The sequence below is a fragment of the Mus musculus genome, chromosome 5, assembly GCF_000001635.26.
Source record: "Mus musculus strain C57BL/6J chromosome 5, GRCm38.p6 C57BL/6J".
NCBI lineage: Eukaryota > Metazoa > Chordata > Mammalia > Rodentia > Muridae > Mus > Mus musculus.
The window spans coordinates 89,829,705-89,849,704 of record NC_000071.6 but is presented as its reverse complement, the minus strand read 5'-3'; the positions used below and the strand labels follow the sequence as shown (position 1 = coordinate 89,849,704).

Here is a 20,000-nt window from a genome sequence, read left to right as displayed (position 1 = left end):
GACTGTTCCTTGTTTATAAGTCATAATTCTGCATGCTGGCTTTCCTTGGCTGTATTAGTCAGGGTTCTCTAGAGGAACATATGTATGTGTATGGGTTTTATTAGAATGGCCTACAGGCTGTGGTTTAGCTACCACTGGAAAGTCTGAGAATCCGCTACAGCTACTCAATCCTTGAGAGTAGATGTCTCATCTGGTCTTCAGTATACTCTGGAATCTCAAAGAAGTAGACTCCTAATGCCAGTGAAGCAATGGATATGCCAGTGAGAGCAAGAACAAACGGGCAAAGAGAGCAAGCAAGCTTCCTCCTTCCATAATAAATCTCTCTCTCTGTCTGTGTGTGTGTGTGTGTGTGTGTGTGTGTGTGTGTGTGTGTGCTGCCTGAAGAAGGTGTGGCCCAGGTTAAAGGTGGATCTTCCCACTTCAAAAAAGCTAGATTAAAGGTGTATTTTATCATCTCAAAGGAACCAGATTAAAAGTGATTCTTCTACTTCAAATGGCTTAATTAAGAATAAACCCCTCACAGGTATACCCAGCTGCTTGGGTTTAGTTAATTCTAGATGTAGTCAAGAATAACCATCACACCAGATGACCTACTTTTGCTGGTTGAATTTATTTTGTCTGTAATACTGTCTTGGCCCTTGCCCATTGCTCTGTCATAATCCCAGCCAGCTAGACTCAGCACCTGTCAGCCTCAGACTGAATTAAGTATGGACAACTACAACTTCCTGTCAGAGCCCTTGGCTGGAAGTTCTACATTCTTTGGAATTCCTCATGAGTGCCATCTTCATGGGCAGTGGCCAGGTTCTGGTAGAACACCAAAACTCGGTGAATTTGAACAAGTCTTTTAACATGTCTTGAGCCATGGTTTCTGCCTCTGAATCAGGCCAGTGTTTCCTGGTGCAGCTCTGAGGTGGTTGGTTGTGTTGTTTGAGTGGCTGTGAGTTTCTTAGAAGTACTTGTGAGTTCCGAAAGCCTTTTTGCTCCTACTGAGTGATGGTGGACTGGGCCTTGAGTGTGGCTGTTCTTGAGACTGTCAGTCATACTGTGCTTTAGCGTCTAGGACCATCTGTGCTCTCAGATCCCTGTGCAAAGAGCATGCAGTCTGCTAGCATACTCGCTTTACACTTTTCCTCAGCCCTTATCTGTGTCCGTACTTTCAATCCATAACATCCCATCTGCAGCTATGGCTCTGAGTCCTGTCTCCGCAGTGCTGGCTCGTGGATGTGTTTGGCCCTGACCTTTCTTCTGAACCTTAGTCTTGTGTGTGTATGCTGCTGCCTTTCTGCATCTCCTCTGAAACATCAAATGGAGCGGATCACAAATTTAAGAGGGCCATAGATCGATCCCTGATTGCCACTGCAGTGTGGCTTTCTCTGAAAAGAAATGGAGGTACTTTTTACTCAGGTCAACAATCGAAGCTTATTCTAGAACCTTCTTTCTTAGCCTATCTCTCCTACTAAATCTATTACATTTGACTGATTTGAATCTTATTGTATCTCCAGGTCAATAGCCACTGTGATCTCTTTCCTGGATGTTATAGGGAACTGCTTGCTAGCTCTTTTGGTCATTTTTGCCTTTTTGTGTCTGTCACTGAACTCCAATGCTATGTCTGGATTCAACAAACTTTCATCTGTTTATAAGCCCTTCAAATGGCTTCCCAGGAAAGTCAGACTAAATGCCATAATTTTTAAAACCCTAAGTCAGTGGTTCCAATAATCACTGTTTTACATATAATAAGCCTCTTACGAAGCATGGGTGCCTCTTCAACCCCATCCCAGTACCATCCCTCCAGAGAAACAGTTGATTGTGTCTGTGTAAAGGCCAGCGTGATTAGGTTAAGAACACAGTAGATGGTTTCAGTCTGCAGTTCAGCTGCAGGCTCCTTATTCTCTACAAGGGGCCCTGTGGGCCCCAGAATTTCCTTAAGGGCATCACTGTGGAGGTTCCGATTGGATTGGTCATGAGGGACCTCAGAGTTTATACTTCTAGCATGTTCTAGGGTAATACTGCAAGAGGCACCTGCTAGTGTGATGCAATTCTTTTCCAGTTTTTATTTTTTTATTTGTATTTGGCCATTCTCATTATTTCTCGTTTGTTTGTGTTTTGTTTTTTAAACAGCCTAATTTTCCCTGTCTCTGGCCTGCTTCTTAGAATAGTCTCTTCTAGAGTTCCAAGTAGAAAATCTAGACGTTAACATGCATCATTGTGTGTTGAATTCAGTTTTTAAAGATGGTTTTCTTGGCTATTCTAGCTAAGGCAGAGAAGTCAGTCTAGTGTGTCTGCGGCTGTCTGTGGCTCTATTGTTGATTCTGCTCTCAGTGGAAGTCTCTGCTGGGGTCATGGCTTGTAGCACCTAGGACAAAACTCTTTCCATAGATCTCTGATTAATGATCGATAATACAGTTTCTGCTCAACAAATTAATATTAAAGGTCACTGGTGTGCAGATTGGAATTGAGGATTGATTGTTCCTCTGAGAGATGAGCTACCGAAAACCTTTATTTGTGGTCTTAGTTTCACCTGTGAATGCTCATGAACTGAAGACAGATGTGTGAACATGAAATAGTTTTAAGATTTAGAATTTCTAGCCTTTCATATGAATGGATGTTATCCACATTAATTATATTTCAAAGCTTTTGATTTCTTTTTTTCTCTTTCACTTTTATTTCCTTTCTTTCCCACATAATCTGGAGTTGACATCGTCTTGACCTTAACCCCAATTGAGTTTTACAGGTAGTAGTAGGTAACAGCAGTGTTAATAATTGCTATTAAACAATTGAAACACAACAAATCACCATGGCAACCTGTTTTTGTTTGTTTTAAGGAGAGAACCTTTCACATTTCATAAGAACCCTATACTTGGACTAATTTGTTGGAAGAAATGCAATATGCTGAAATGTTAACTGCTCAGTTAAGGTACCTGTCACTATAGCAACCTGTCACTATAGCAACCTGTCACTATAGCAACCTGACGTTCTAGGTTTGGAGTCTGGAGCATGGATATACTACTTGTTTAAAGCTGATGTCTCATGTAGTCCATGCATGGTAAATATCACAACTATTGACTGGATGGAGATACAGGCCCTAGTCCCTGACACTAAACTGTTCCCTTGCATCCCCAGAGTTTCAGCATCCTTAACTGAAGGAAACAACCTGAGCACCCAGCCCCTCCCCCTCCTTCCCCTTTGGTATGTAGAACTGTGCATTTATAACTCAGTTTCTTTGAGCATCTCTCCCTTAAAGAACACAACAAAACCTCTTAAGGAAGAACAGGCATGTCTGTAGCTCTTTGTCTGGAGTTCCTTGTGAGCTTCTTCCTCACCCATCCACATTAGCATGTCTGCTGGTGGTGTTCTTGTTCAAGTCTTGTGTAGGCAGCCATGTTTATTCCCTAACCTTTATCATTTGGACTCACTCTCATGATTCCTTATGTTCTTGCGGCTGAAGTTTTACTTTCTCTGCCACTTGAGCAGGTGTGAGGAGACCTGGACTGAGAGGAATGGAATCATTGATCCAGTCACTTTTTATTGCGAGTCTAATATGTGAATGCTGTGGATGCACCAGGGAGCAAAAGTAGGGGTAGACTTTACTTCCATGGAATTCAGAGGACAAGAAACACTGCCATGGTGTGTCAGCCACTCAACAGAGTGAATAATAAAAAGGTGTCATGGTGCTTTAATGAAAGGGACACTAAGTTATGTAATAAGTATTAGGTTAAGTGACTTGGGCTGGGGGTTGGGGAACAGTTCTTTGAAGAAGGTCCAGTTGTCTTTGCAAAGGAAGAGAACAGTGAGACTATAGAGTCAGAGTATCAGCAATGGCTGAGGTGACTGGAGCTTTAGACGAGAGCTCCTTTGTTACAGCTACTGTAAATGTTGTTCCATTCATTCTAGCTAAAATAGAGGAGCACCATGCCAGATTTCCTTGTAGAAATGATCTTAAGATTGTCAAAAATTCTTCTTTGTACATGAGTGTCTTCATTCAGAAAGTTAGGGTTTTATTGCTGAGAAGGGCCATCATGATCGTGGCAGCTCTTATAAAGGAAAACATGTAACTGGGGCTGGCTTATATTTTTAGAGGTTCAGTCCATTATCATCATGGTGGGAAGCATGGCAGCATCCAGGCAGATATGGTGCTGGAAAAGGAGCTGAAAGTTCTACCTCTTGATCTGAAGGCATCAGAAGACTGTGTCACACTGGCCTGGGCATAACTTCAGCATAGGAGCCCTCAAAGGCTGCCCCCACAGTGACACACTTTCTCCAATAAGGCCACATCTACTCCAACAAGACCATAACTCCTAACAGTGTCCCTCTCTATTGGCCAAGCATTCAAACACATGAGTCTGTGAGAGCCATTCCTATTCAAACCACCACAATGACGAGTCCAGAGAACTGAGAATCTTATCGGGTTTCACAAAACTTCTAGACACTTGCTTTCAGAGCCTGCACTTTTGATCATTATTTTATTTTGATGCCTGGTGAAGTTTCTTAATATTCCACCTAGGCAATTTGAATTAAACACAGATACACAAGTGCATATCTCTGTGCACAAACGGATTCCTTGTTTTTGCATATGTATAATGCATAAAAACCTGTGTGTATCATTACATAAAATATCCCATATAGATATCTTGATACATTGTGATATATATATTAATTAATCATCTTATTGTATTTTGAGACTCAAATTTGGATTTGGGGGATGCAGGGAGCCCAGAGCCAGGCATTGGAGCTCTTTTTTTTTTTTTTTTTCCATACAGTTTCTTTCAGACAGTTACTGTGCCCCAGCTGCATCGGACATGCTGTTTGACTTTGTAGGTCTTTGCTCCCATTTTAAACATAGCACACAGAGAGTCTGTAATCAAGCAATTTGACTTTGAACAGAATTACTAGGCAGGGGGTATAGATGAGTGTAGGTAATTAGTAAATGAAGCTGAGCTGCTGTCTTTCCAGTTTGGGCTCCTTGTTCAGCAGGTGAGTGAATTTGCTAGTGCCTGTTAAAATCCATGCCTCTGGCCTTATCCTCTTCCTGTGAAAGTAGCTCATCTCCAGCCACAGTAGCTGCTTATAGCTTTAAATAGCACAGACGTGGCCTCTGCCAGCTTCCCCAGCCAGCTAGGGTTACGGTGGGGCCAGGGTAGCCTGGCTATGCGGTCTGTGCGAGGCCAGGGAAGGGGTTAGTGAGTTGGCTGCCTGCCTGGGCACCGGTGCAGGAGAGGCATGGAGTAGCACAGCAATTTCCTGCTTTGGGTGAAGCCATAGAGAGCCTAGTGCTGGCTAAGCCTGGGCTTTCACATTCTTCTGTGATATTTTACTGCCCACTCCCCTCCCACCCAATGTTCCTCTCAAAGGAGATTTTGATTTGTGCTGTTCACTGGTTCATAGGGGTGACTGAAGGAGACCAGAAAGGCCTCTCCGCTCTCCAGTTTCTACTCATTTTGCCTAGGATTTCCACTTTTAGAAAAAAAAAACCATATCACACTCTATCATTATAAATTTCTCTTAAACATTTTTTTTGTAGATTTGTTTATTAGCATAGGTGGTCATTCATGACAGACATGCACGTTGATATCAGAGGGCAACTTCTGGGAATTGGTTCTCTCCAGGACCACATGGGTCCCTGAATCCAGCTTAGAGCTTCAGGCTTAGCAGCAAGTGCCTTCGCCAGCTGAACCATCTTGCTTGTCCCAAGTCAGGGATTCCTAGCTCTGATACCATTGCATATGCAGCTGAGTCAACTTGTTGCTAAGGACACAGAGAGTTGGCAGAGGAAACAGGAAACATGAGCACAGATCAGGAAACAGGTGAGAGACTGGGATGTTCTTGGGAAAGTAGAACGTCAGGTGGAGACACTAGTAAAGATCGCGTGTATTCTGTATTCTGTTTGCACAGGTTTATTTAGCCTAACCTCAATGTTGCCCATTTCTTGGCTTCGAAGGTTGAGGTTGAAAGAAGATGAACAATTGCATTTCTCAAAGTTCCACCAGGGGCCACTTAGGTGACTGAAGTACTTCCTGCGGATGTATGGCCAGAACTAGCTTCCTGTCAGAGATACACTGGTTGTGTTGGCGGTTTGTTTGACTTGCCTTGTTCCACATGACTGGCTTATGGAGGACTCCTCTTTATGAACTCCTCCTTGGTGGAGTTCAAGCAGGGACTCTGAGGATGGCTTTTTCCCCAGGTTCTCTGGGCGTGGCTGAACATTTCTTTGTGAGAAGGGTATCATGCATATCTCAGGCTTTTATTTGATCCAGCTGGCTTACCTATAGTTTGTCTTGAAGCAGGTATTTTGTCTCAGTGAAATGGAATCATGAAAAGGGAAATTTGTCCATTGTGATGGACAGGAGTAAGGATGTTTGCCTCTGGGTGCCCTTCCCAGTGTGATGCTAGGAGCACCTGTGCTGGGAGCCTGGCTGGAGAGTGAAAGGCCTGGGATTCACCTCTAGGGCTACAGGGTCAGTCCTTGGCTGTTAAAAGTAAATTTCTGGTTTTAAACCAATTCTCAGAGGAACTCAACCAATACCAGTGTGGGGTTGCCTGAATTTCTCACTGGCAATGCAAAAATAAATAGGAACCCAGATACAGCAGCTTCTGCCTCCAGCATCTTCTACCTAGCACTCGGTTATCAGTACAGAGCACTTCAAGGAGGCCCTAGCGCTGCTTCCTATTCTGCCTGCTTCTGTGGGTTTGCTTCCTCTCAGCTCACTCAGTTGCTTCAGGTAGTAATGGAGTTATTACTCTTTGCAGCATCCCGTTCAGCTGGCTCCCCTACCTAGCTTTCACTCAGTGCAGCTTCATGCTTGTGATAATCCAAGTCAGGAAGACTGACAAGGCTCATTTTACGTACTACCCATAACAAGAGCAAACTGGGTTAGGATCCACACTGGAAGTAGTGCTTGATTCCTGGCTTTCCCATACTGGACATAAATGTCAGTTTCCTTTCCAGTACACTAGTGTGACTTCATCACCACCTCATAGATTACTCTGAGCAATAAATGATTCACACAAGCCTGTAGTACAGTGCTGAGATAAACATAGTTCCCCCACTTCTTTAGACTTGCTCCGTGTGTTGCTTACATGGTCTTGCCCATTGCCATAGAATGTGGCCAATGGGAACCGATTTAGAAAAGGTGTAGTGATGTTTTCCTGGGGAGAACAAGAGATATGTGACACTTCTAAGGACCAGGTACACATGCCTTCCTGCCTGCCCCCACTCTTCTCTTCCAAGGCCTTTCATTTCATTGATCCTGAAAGTGCCGCCATTTTCTTGTTTCTGACAGCAGTTTGGGAGGCTACATGCCAGGAGTGTGCCAGATCCTTCTGGGACAGATCATAACAAGAGCATGTGAGGAAGTCAAAAGGATACTTTCAAGTATATGAACTAAAACAGAAAGAAAAGCTGTGTGTGTGTGGGGGAAGGGGATGGATGGAAGGAGGGAGGGAGAGAGGGAGGGAGGAAAGGGGGGAAGGAGGGAAGGAAGGAGGGAGAAGGAGAGACAGCACATGGGGAATAAAAATTGCCCTAAAGCTTGTGACCATTAAGCTTTAAAAAGCAAATACATTGGGTGAATTTTAGTTTGGGTGACAGAGAACAAGGCACATTGCTCGTTCAAAGCATCTTTCCCCAATAGAGCCAAACTGAAGTAAGACGTGTTGTAGCTTCTGGTACACACACTGAATCTTGATCATGAAACCGCCCTTGAGAAGGCGACACCTCAACCCTTGCACTTAACCAGCTGTACCTTCTTTCTCCTTCCACCAGCTGAAGTGCTCTCCTTATGCTAGGATCATATGTTAAAGATATTGTTCAGGTTATGCCTGGAAATAATGTCACGGTGAGTCACTTTTGTGTGGGCTGCGTTTTGGTAGGCTTACTGATTTCTTGAGCTAACAGGAGCAATACACATATCCATAAACTGTTTTCAAAAGCTTTAAAGAAGTTTTCAGTGTGGAATTTTCATATCTAATCCTCAATTTAAATGTAAGAAAATATGTAGATTTGTTTGACATGCTACATAGCACAAGCCATACATTTTCTTATGTATCTAATTTTAATTTTACTGGTATTTGCATACAGTTTTACTATTTGGTTTAATTTAGTTTCATTATACAAAAAAAATTAAACAAACAAAAAAATCATGTGGCTATAACATGAAACCACAAGACCTTGATTTTTTTTTTTTGTCTCATGTTGTTTTTAATTGACATCATTATGTATCTCTGTAGGTGAAATGTGATGCTTTGATACATAGGTATTTAACAGGGGTCTTGACCTAAGATGGTGCCATCTAGTATGGCAAGCCTGTCTACTTGTTGCAAAGACAGAGATGATAAAAAGGAAGGAAAGGATTTTGATCAAAATGGACATTTTGGGACAATGGAGAGGACCCGTCTCCACCCATCTTCAGGGATGAGGCGTGAGCTTTGGTTTGAATAGAGGAAGGACTTGGGCAAGGACAGGAAGACATGTGGTTCATGGTCATTACCTGAGGTCCTACTGTGCAAGCTGACTGTGAAGATGTCCCTTTTGTTTGAGGTGATAGTCCAGTTTCTATGAGATGATTGCCTCAGCTTACGGTTGGTCTCATCATGGGGAGATCTGTTGGAAAGGCTTTACTCTTCCTGGAGTGGGATCCTGGATGACTAAAGGTTTGTTAATGAAGAATAAAGACCTTCAGGCATCTGAGAGATCTGAAATGCGATGTAAAGGCTGATAATAAGAAACCCTGCTTGCTCTTGGCTTTCTGCTTTCAGCCTAGAAGCTCTGGGTTAGAATTTTAGATGGGTTTTCCTTGAGTGACTCATAACCTATGTACAGAGTCAAGCTTCCCCCCCACCCCCAGTCAAAAGGAGACAGATGCAAAGTGCCAGACCATCAGCTTCTTTTCATTTACCTTGTGGCCCCAAAATTTTGTAGCAAAAGCAGTTTCTAAGTGTGTGAGTGTGTGTGTGTGTGTGTGTGTGTATTGTGGAATGGCCATATTGGATATATCAATTACTTCAAAAGGTCATCATTGTCTTGTTATAGGAGCATTAATACATCCCCTTTAACTTTTGAAGTGGATGAAGCATTATTATTAACCCTGGTTATTACTATATGTAGTTGAGTACTAGACTTCTAGTTAAGTGGTATCTGACTATACTTTCCTTCTTTTTTTTTTGTTTTTTTTTGTTTGTTTGTTTGTTTGTTTGGTTTTGTGGGGCTAGGGATCTAGCCCATGGGTTCCATGTCTCCAAGGCAAATGGTATAATATTGCGCTACATCCATCCTCAGCCTCAAGCTTTTTGTTTCCAGAGCATTTATCCTATAAACAAACATCCCAACTTATAAAGAGTGCAATCCTCAGGTTAAAAAAAAAATTGAGATCCCCCCCCCCCCGAATTCTCTTATGTTTGTTAAGATCAGGGGATTGGCATGTCATGGTTCTCCATGTCTGAAGTCCTAGCACTTGATAGGGTAAGGCAGAGGATTCCCAGTTAAGAGTCAGCCTGGACTATATAACAAGACTTTCCCTTTCCCATGAAGTGAAAGTATTGTTTCAGATCTCATTAAAAGGCAAAGAAATGTCAATCTTCTGTCACTGCCAAAAGTCAGCTTCAAGGAGGGGACTTTAGTCTTGGCTCATGACTGGAGAGGTTTCAGTCATTGGCCACTTGGGTGTGCTTCTGGGCGTGTGTGGTGTAAGACACCTTGGTGGGAGGATATGGCTGCTCACCTTACTGCCTGGATGCAGAGAGAAGAGAGAGGGCCTGGGGGCAAGGTGTGTTCTCCAGAGACAGATCGTCCCCAGTGACCTGCTTCACCTCAGTAGCCAGTTCAGCAAAAGGATTCTTCAATGCAGCTCATGGGCTTCCTGCCCAAATCATGCAGTCATCTCAACAGTGCCACCAGCTGGGGACAAAGCCTTCAACACTGGAGCTTTGGGCTCCTCCAATGCAGACTGAATATGCGTACCTTTGCTGTCTCTTTGCTCCAAACGTTATTATTGGGCAGTGTCCAAGTTTTTAAGACTAACAGTTATTCATGTAGTTGAGGGATGATTATAAGCTCCCATCTACCCGGATAGGAAAAATAGTCTAAAAATACAAATGTGTATTCAATTTGAGGTGTTAAGGCTGAATTTGAAGCAGCTGTTGGTATCATGAGAAACAACACACTTTAATACGGACTCAGGTTGATCGCCCACCCCCGACCCTGCTTGAAGTTAACATTTTAACTTTTATAATGGTTATAACCTTTTACAAGTGTCTTAGGCATTGTTCATGTTGTCAAAAATGAAGATTGTTCTTTTTTAGTTATGATTCATTTTTGTATCGGATCCCAAGCAGTGGGTTATGTAAGTGAGGTGCTTGAATTGAACAGAGACTGTGTGGGAGACTTCAAAGTTCCATTAGATAAGTATAATCAGCCTGCATTTAGCCTTATGTTAGTAATGAAAATGGCCTAAGTTCAGAGAATCACTACTTAAATTCTTTTTCACAGTACATGGGATGAAATATAGACTTAGGCTTTGTGGTGAGCTTAGTCCTCTCTTGAGGTGACTGGCCTCAGTCCCTTCTCAGTTTCTGGCCTTTGAGTCTGTAATGTTCTAAACTGCTTCATGAACTACTCAATAAGCAACAGCCCTGTCATCCATCAGGGGTTTAATGAGGACAATGTAGGAGGTACTGTTTAACTCATTTTGCAAAAGAGGACATCTCATGGAACTGAAAAGTTTCTCAGTTGAAGAGAAACGAATTGGATTAAGACATAATTAATGATGTGTACATACTGACAGGTGTTGGAAAGATCAAGGTCTGTTGTGATTGCTGAGGGATGAGACTCGTCCCAGTCCACCCACTCAGAAGGCCATTGGTGGGTGGAAACATTCACATTGTTGTTTTCTGATTCTGAATTTGTGTGTAGGAGAGAGGATGTACCATTTCCGATTTGACTATGTCCCTCCTTCGCTTCTTGTCCGTTTCAATAATTCAGCCTGCCAGCCCACTCAGACTCTGTCTCTCCAGAGACATCCGTGCCTTTACTTGAAACTCATGGGGTTTCCTTCCTTGCATGATTCAAAGGAAGCTTACAGCTGTGTTTTCAATGGGAGGCATGGAAGCCATCTCAAGTAGAAATCAAGATATTTTGACCTTATTTCGAATGAGGTCTGGGTAGCACATCCTGTGGACTTGTTGAAATCATCTTGTTCACTTTCTGAAAGCATTTGCTTGCATGTGGCTACCATGGTTATCCTTAAATAAAGTAGGAATCAAGATAGGAAGCCTCCCAGCTTAAATGGCAAGTTTGACAGGCAGAATGTAGCAGAATTTATAGGAAATGTACTGTATCTGGGCGAGGGCTTATGGTTTGACATTGAGCCTTATTTTTTGAGGATGTAGCTTTGTAGAACTTGGGGATGATTACAGTTTAAGCCTGACTTTCATGATAAAGTAATGCTTGCTCTATCCCAGGCAGAACACCAAGGGCTTTATGTGTGTTATGTTACCCAATCTCGAAGACAACCTCATAAGCCAGAGTCAGTGTTTTTAGTGCTGTCAATACCATGTTGAAATCGATTTGAGGTTAGTTGCTACTTGTAAGAGAGTACAATTGTTGGAAAAATAGAGAAAGGAAGTCACTGTGAGGAACTGGTTTTAAGTAGAAAGGGCCCAGATTTCTTATCACCCATGCATATTTGAATTAAGGGCGTCGAGCATGAAAGACACTATGTAAAATGTCTTGGTGAAGGTGTATATTCTGAAGTATAGCCTGCTCTCTTTCAAACCGCATAGTCCCCAAATGTTTGAGTCTTGACGGAAGTGAAGATGTATTTGGGGTATAAGTGATAGAGTTGCTGGAGGATTACCAGCTATCTGGATGCCAATTTGATGCATATCTTGAGAGAGAAATTACATCAGAGAAAAAGACTAGATGCTGTGATCTTGATTTGGTTTTGAACACCAAGAGTCAGAACAATTCTGAACATAAGAAGATGCCTTTCTTTGTATTTTTATGCAACTCTAGATCTCAAAATATTTGTAGCTGTGTGTGCACAAAAACTGAGAGAATCATGCCTTCAGTGTGTGGAAAACATGACTTGGCATCATCTAGAACTTTGTGTGATGTATATGGGTTTAGGGGTCCTGTATCATCATGACATTTATTAAAGTTGATGGGTGTCATTGGTGATGACAGATGGGGAAGACTTAGCTCTGCAGAGCTTACAGTGACAATGGTTATAGCATGAAAAATGGTGCCGAGGTAGAGGGGACGATACATTGAGAGTTAGAGATGGAGTAGGGAAGAGAGTAGGAGAAGGAAGAGATAAGAACGTGTAGAGGACAGAGTAAAAGTGAGGGTTCCTACTTTAGTGCCAAAGATGTTGAAGAGAAAGCCTTAAACATATATTTAAGTAGACCTAGATGGGAAAAAGGAATGGCAGTCTTTATGAATGAAACTAGAGAAGTATGAATATAGGCATGACCAATACGGAGCAAGGAGGGGATAGTAAGAGCTTCAGCATAGCCTCATGGTAGAACATAGAGTCAGCTGCCTGTGGCCATGAATAACAGAGTGTTGGCCGTGTCTCTACTCTAGGATGTTATGAAGTTAGATGGGGGGAAAGTAACTGAATGATCATGGTAGAGTTTAGAAACTTGGTTCAGTAGCCATGCAGTAGTTACTTGACAATGAGAGGAGTGCTGAGAATCCAAGTATTGAACCATTCTTGGGTTGAGTTCAGAAGGGGGCTCTGTAACAGTCCTCCAGGGCCACAGCAACCAGAAGAGTTTAAAAAAGGGTGTGTGTGTGTGTGTGATCCCTGGCAACAAAGGATGCCCACAAGGTCTTCTGTGGATGTCTATGGTGCTTTACAGCTCTTTAGAAAGTGAGAGGGCAGACTTGAGTGCCCTGGAACCAAATCTCCATGCATGTACATCCAACATAGGGAGATGTATGTACCCCCCTCCAACACACACACACTTTACACCCTGGTTTTGTGTAGTTTCTGCCACTTTCCCCTTTCATTCACTGATGTACAGTTGACATATTAAGCATTACATTATAGACTGCTTCTTTTTCCCTCAAAGGAAAAAAAGCTAAAGCAGTGTGAGAACTATCTCAGATACATTATTATAGAGTATAATGCATGACAGATGCCAAGGTCAGCGTGGTATTGAAAATTAATTTTGGGATGGTGATAAAGCAGCTTGCAAGTTTTTTTTTTCATGTGAAACAATATGTTCTCACATTTTGTCTGAGTGGAATTTGTGTTGCCTTGAATGGCTATTCTTATCTACTAGCATGTGAGTGACCCACTGAAATAAGTCTCCTGCTGGGGTACTATTGAGTTTCTGATCCAGAATTTTACTTACTATAAATAAAGACATCTACAGTGCTATTAAAATTTCATTTTCACACTTAAATGTATCAATCTGTTATTTTAGATATAGTTTTGTATTTTAATAATGGTAAGACATTTCTCATTGCAGTTAAGAAAAATAAAATAGCAAATACATTCTGAAATGGTTGGCAGACTCTGCCTATTTTTTTTCTGCTTACATTTTATTTGATATGTATATTAGCCAGCTCCACATTTTTTTTTAATAGTGAAATACCTGCTACAGTTTGCTCATAAAGGTTAAAAGGTTTGCCTCGCTTGTGGTTCTGGAGCCTGTAATTTAAAATCAGGTATTGTCTTCGGCCTCTGGCAAGCTTGGAATACCATGGCAGGGGTGCAGAGAGTAGGAACAAATACCTTGTGGGTTAGAAGGGGATGAGAAAATGCAATTACATGGTATTTATAAATAATTGATCATGCCCTATTTAAATGTTACTATAGGTTACTAAAGGTTAATAATAAAGTAAAAAACAAAAAACCTACCTGAAATAAAAAAGACGGCGAGGGAGATGGAGGAAGGGAAGATGCTGAGAAGAATGGCAAAGAGATGCAATTCCATAGTCTTTTTCAGGATGATGCTAAGGACCCCAAGATCTTGCAGGAAGACCTTTGGTCACAACCAAGCTCTTAGCATAGAGTCTAAATAATAATCACCTGAGATACACCACAAATGCTTGGTAAAATACCAGGCTTGGAGAATATTTATCATGAGCGTTATATGGAAGCTGGCAGGCTAGGGCAACAAAAATACTCCATCTGAGTAGACTCAGGGAGTCTGTGACCACACTCTGGGAAACCCTGCACTGTGTCAACCTGTGAATTGTCAGAGATAGAATTCTGTGGGGCTAGTTCATGAGCAACGAGATCAGTTATTGTAGAACCATTCTTTTACCAAAAGGGACCAAAAACTCTCTTGTGGTTAAAAAAGAGGTAAACGTTACATTTTGAATTCACATTCTTGTGTGAGAAGCAGCTCTCATATGCATGAGCTGATGGCGCACACGTGTATGTGTGTGTGTGTGTGTGACAGAACTCCAGACAGACATAGATTTTTTTGTATGTTTCCCTTTTATTGGAAATATGTTGGTTTCCTCCCACAGATACACAGACAATAGCTGCAGCAAAAGTGTTCTTCCCCTTATATTTTCATCAAAACATATTCTCATGCATGTAGTTTTTCCTCCTAAAAATAGAGTATTCTTCCCTTTCAGACTTTTGAAGAGGACTCAAGCCCTTGGACTTCCTGGCTGACAGTGGCTTTTGCTAAGATTGCCCAGAATGATCTGTACCTCTGGAGTTCACTGACCTTCATGCCTTTGCCTCCCAGCGCAAAGATGGCTATTGCATGTCCTCATATGCTTCATTTCTCTCAGCATCAGATGGTTGGGTTCTAGTGTCTTTTTTCTTACTGAAATATGAGTGATACTGGCATTTTCTATGCCACAAGGCTGTCTTCTGATCAATTAGTTTGAATATCCATCATATTATTTTACAAGTTTGGGATTCCTCTTCAACTCTAGCCTTTCAGAGAAAGCAAGAGGAGGAGGAAGAGTTCTCCCTCCATATTCTCCAGAAGCGTCTGTCTGTAGCTCTTTTGACATATGACATAAGTTATGATTAAGTTAGAAACTACAGGGCTAATGGTGTAGATGCTCAGACCTCATGTATTCTATTTCTTTTCTTTTTTTAAACATTTTTTTCTATTTCTTAACCACAATAGAGATGTATTCAGGGCTCTGCAGCACTGTCTGCATATCTATTCCCACAGCACAGTCTCAGTTTTTACAGTTACCTTTAAGGCAGAACAATTCCAACAGTCTTGCCCTGCTTCTAACTGGAATGTATGGATGCCATAGGAAGAAAGTCTTTCCTCAGTTGGGGCCTGAATTTCCCATCAAAGGACAGTTCTTTATGCAGGCCTGGTGTGATACCAGTTTGCAGATTTGGGAAGCTGACAAAGATGGAGACTGGATTTATATCTGAGAGATATACTGGGTGATAAAACTTCTCTTTGTGAAATATGATGGGAAACCTGTAGGTTTTGAACCTTGAAGATATGATATCAACCTAGTAAATTTTCCTGATGTGTGCCTGAATGCTTATTGATATAGGTTTTTCTTTGAGGTAGCATATGCTAAACTATATAGAACTCTATCCAACATCTTCAGAAACTAAGGGAAGTGTGGAAGAAAGGCCTCTAGTCCACATGAAGTGAAGAGACCATTGTGTCACTGTTGTCCCCACTGGACTCTAAAATGAACCTCACTGTTCATTATTTCTCCTTAGAGAAATTTCAGTGCAATTAAAACCATGGATGTCTAGCATAATCCATCATCTCTGAGACCTGCTGTGTGGGTCCTGGACGTGGAGCATGTAAGGACCCCAGATGTGGTAGTGTGTGGTCCTGGAGACACATTCCTGTACCTGTGCCATTGTGACAGTAGTGCTTGTGAGGATTAGTCCCCATCATGGAACCTGCATTCGGCGTACAGTAAAGGTTGGAAAGGAACGATCTGATCTCGGCTGTGAAAGGAAAGGCGAGCTCTGGATGCCTCGGTTGCGACAGTCCCACCATGGAGCTATTTTCCATGGTAAAACATCTCTAAAATGAAAACTTTTATTGACCAATATTGCTTTTGCCAACTGAAGTCTAAAGTGTGGGCACTCAGTTAATTTTGCCAAAGACACGGCAAGGAACTACATGCAGTTAAACTATTCTGTATGATTTCGGATGTTCCTTTCTCAGGCCACCACTGTAGGAGTGACAGCTGGTTTGGAGGGAGCAAAGTGATCAATTTTCTCTATAAATTTATAATTCATAGAAAATTATATGAGAAGAAGTAAGAAAGTTCTTGCTCCCTAACAGCAAATTGACTAGCACACTGATAAGTACACACACATACACACACACACACACACACACACTCACTCACTCACTCACTCACTCACATTAATGTTTAACTAATATGTAAGCCACCAATTTTAATTTGAGCAGTAATTAACTGAGGCCTACCTCTCCCCAGACCAGAGACACCAGCCTGTAAGAAGGGAAAGAGTCTCCAAATAATCCTATGGGGGATGTAGTCAACTGACTTCTTACTAGGATGCCAGGAACACACTCGAATCAAATAATAGTTTGTTCCACAACTCCTGTTGAAAAGACTGGATGTTCACAAGCAGAATAACAATTCATATCCTTTATCTCATACTGGATACAAAACTGAGTTACTTTAAAGCTCCCAACATTTAATCCTAACCATCAAAATACTAGAAGAAAACCCAGGGAAAAATCTTCATGACTTTGATTTGGGTAATACATTTTTACAAGCTTTTTTTCATATATAGCTAAAGAACAAACATTGAAAGCAAAACCAGCCAAGCAGTAGGTATTACATCTAATTCAGAAGCTTCAACATAGCAAGGTAGAAGTAAAAAGGTAAATGACAGAATCCATTTGCAAACTATATATCCCATCCTTAATATGTAACATATATGAGAAACTCAGACCCTTCTCCAAAAGGATGACAAATAGACAGTAGATAAGTAGAAAGATGCTCTACCACGTCCATCATAACAAAGCAAGCCCAAGCCACCTGTGGACTCTTCCTCACATTTGTTGAAATGGCTGTTAGCAGCAGAAAGGCAAGTGTTGCATGTAAGGTGGACCCTTGCAAACAGATTTTGGGAGAGTGAGTTGGGACAGACTCTGGAAAATCATATAGAGCTCGTTAAAAAGAGATGAAACGTAGGGCCACTGCATGACTCAGTACTTACAGTTTTGGATACAAGAGGAGATTTTGGAGTTGTCAGAGAGATATTTTCATTTCACATCCATCATTGCAGCACTTAATGGACAAGATATAGAAACAATATAAGTATCTATTAGTGTATGGAATGAAAAGAAGGGGGATGAGGACACACAACAGAATTTCTGTAACTTAAAAAAGGAAATCCTGGCATTCATGAAAATATGAGTGAACCTAGAGAATCAGTTAAGAGAAATAGATCAGACACAGGAGCTAGGCATTACCATGTTATTTATAAGTAAAGTCTATCTGACCCATCAAACTCAAATAAACAGAATAAAAGGAGCTTCCAGGAAGATATATGGTGGAGATAGGGACTCACTGGTCAAAAGTTACAGACTTTTCAGTTTTAAGAAGAATAAGGTCCAGAGAGATGGCACAGTTGCCCATAGAAAGCCACACTGGGAGCATGAATCAGTAACTCAAACCCTGAGGAGGTAAAGACAGGTGGATCCCTGGATCTCACCGGCCAGCCAATCTATGAAACTTAGTCTGGTCTCATGGGCCTCCAGTTTCTGGAGCTGGGATTAGGGGCTTGTGGTATCAGGCCTTTCTCCTCATCTACACGGCGACTGTACTATGCTTTAAAGACGTGGTTACTGGGGTCAGTGCCATGAGGGTGGGATGGAAAGAACTAGCATTTAGACTAAGTGAAGCAAATAAACAGCGTGCTAGCAAAAGTTGAAGTATGGCTCCCTCACCTCCACTTTCATCCAAACGGTTATGTTCTGGCATGGAAGATGGGGGTGTGAAGAAGTATGGTGTTGGAACCACTGTTCCAATACACTTCTTGTCTACCTGACGTGGGGGAGGGGGAAATCAAGCAAACCTGACAGCCTAGGGACTGACGATGGCTGCTTTTCCCGAAATTTATTGTTGAGGGGTTGTCCTCCTTTCGGGAAAAGAGAGATTAAAGGAATGATGGGCTGCCCCCCCCCCAAAAAAAAAAAAACAAGCGCAGTTCAACTATTTAATGTTATGACTGTTGTGATGATGCTTTGCCCAGACTGAAATACGTAATCTTGTATAGAATTGTAAGGATCAAGCGTGTTGAGGGGTAAATTATGCACAGTTTAACTCTCTAACTTGAGGTGTAAATTTCATGTTTCTTTGCCTTTGATCTCTGAACTCTATGTAGAGACTACTAGGCTGTCTGGGAGTAAAGGCAGATACAGATGTCATTTTTTCCTTACCTTATTGCTTTGATTAGGATCCCTAATAATTATGAAAACACTGTGAGAGTGAACATTTCTCCACTGTGTTTCTAATCACAGAGAAAATGCATCTAGCCATTTACTCTCAGTGTGATGTTACTTGTAATTTTTTAAACCTTTTTATTGGTTCTTTGTGAATTTCACATCATTACCAAAGTCCCATCTTACACGCGTTCACGACCGGCCAGGAAGAACACAGCAAACCAGAATCTTCTGCGGCAAAACTTTATTGCTTACATCTTTAGGAGCCAGAGAGCAAGAGAGCAAGAGCGAGGGCAAGAGCGCAAGAGCACAAGAACTCTATTGCTTACATCTTTAGGAGCAAGAAGCAAGAGCCAGAGCAAGAGAGAGCAAGAGAGAGAAAATGGCGAAACCCCGTCCCCTTTAAGGAGAATTATCCTCCGCCTAGGAGGTGTCACTCCCTGATTGGCTGCAGCCCATCGGCCGAGTTGTCGTCACGGGGAAGGCAGAGCACATGTAGTGGAAAACTACCCTTGGCACATGCGCAGATTATTTGTTTACCACTTAGAACACAGGATGTCAGCGCCATCTTGTAACGGCGAATGTGAGGGCGGCTCCCAACAGTCCCACTCATGTCCCCCTTCCCTCATATCAGCCCTCCACCCTTGCAGCCTCCTGCCCAACAGAGAAAAAAAATTTTGCTGTGAAGCTGTAGTGTGTCTCAGTGTGTCCCCCTCGTCCACACTTCTTTGCTTGCAAATGTTCGTTGCAGTGACTCATTGGTCTGGTTCAAAGCCTGTGGCTTCTGCTACCCTGGTAGTCCTGGAACCTCACTGGGACTCCTGCTGTTGCCCTGTGTCATGGAGATTCTGTAGTTTTGGAACTGTAGGACCAGCCCCTTCATGCACTCCAGCAGTTTATTGATGGGATAGATGTTGGGGTGGGCCAATTCAAAGCCCTGGATCTGGGCCTGAGAGTTATGTGAACTGGTCAGCCCACTGGCTCTCCCACTCTCAGACCCTCAGGACAGGCTCGCCAGTAACTCTTGAAACCATGGCCAGCTCTATCCTGCTGCCCAGGTAATGAGCAGGGCCCACTTTCTCAAGTTTGTAGCTGGTGAGAGACATGGCCAGTTCTACTCTCATGACCCTGGGGGTGGCTCTACTGCCTGCCATAGGTGGTGAGGGATGAGGGAGGGGAAGAGGGCATCTATCCCTCATCCATGCCACAACACAACAGACAAAGGACTGGACCAGCTCTTTTGCTGCTTACCTTCAACTACCGCATCCAAAGCTGCTCTACTGTGCTGCCTAGATAAGGTACAGAACCCGGCTCTCCCAAATCTTGCATTGCAGCAGGTGAAAGACAGGGCCAGCGCTCTTGCCTGACATAGGTGGCAACAGGCAAGAAGGTGGGGGTGGAGGCATGTCTTCCTCACCCACATCACTACACCCAGACAAGTGGCAGGGCCAGCTTACCCACAATCCCCACATCCAGGGCCAGCTCTACTATGTTGCCCAGGTGAGGTACAGGACTCGCTCTCTCAAGTGCTGCAGCTGATGAGGGGCAGGGACAGATCTCCCATGGTCAGTTTTGGGGCCGGCTCACTCACGACTCTCATAATGCTCAAACCCATTCTT

The 20,000-nt window shown here is 42.5% G+C and overlaps 1 protein-coding gene across 3 annotated transcripts in view; it reads left to right on the top strand.

The window, feature by feature from the left end:
* The window catches only part of Adamts3 (a disintegrin-like and metallopeptidase (reprolysin type) with thrombospondin type 1 motif, 3), a 209,828-nt gene that overhangs the window by 33,964 nt on the left and 155,864 nt on the right, over window positions 1-20,000 (top strand). The gene's annotated exons all lie outside the window — the stretch shown is intronic.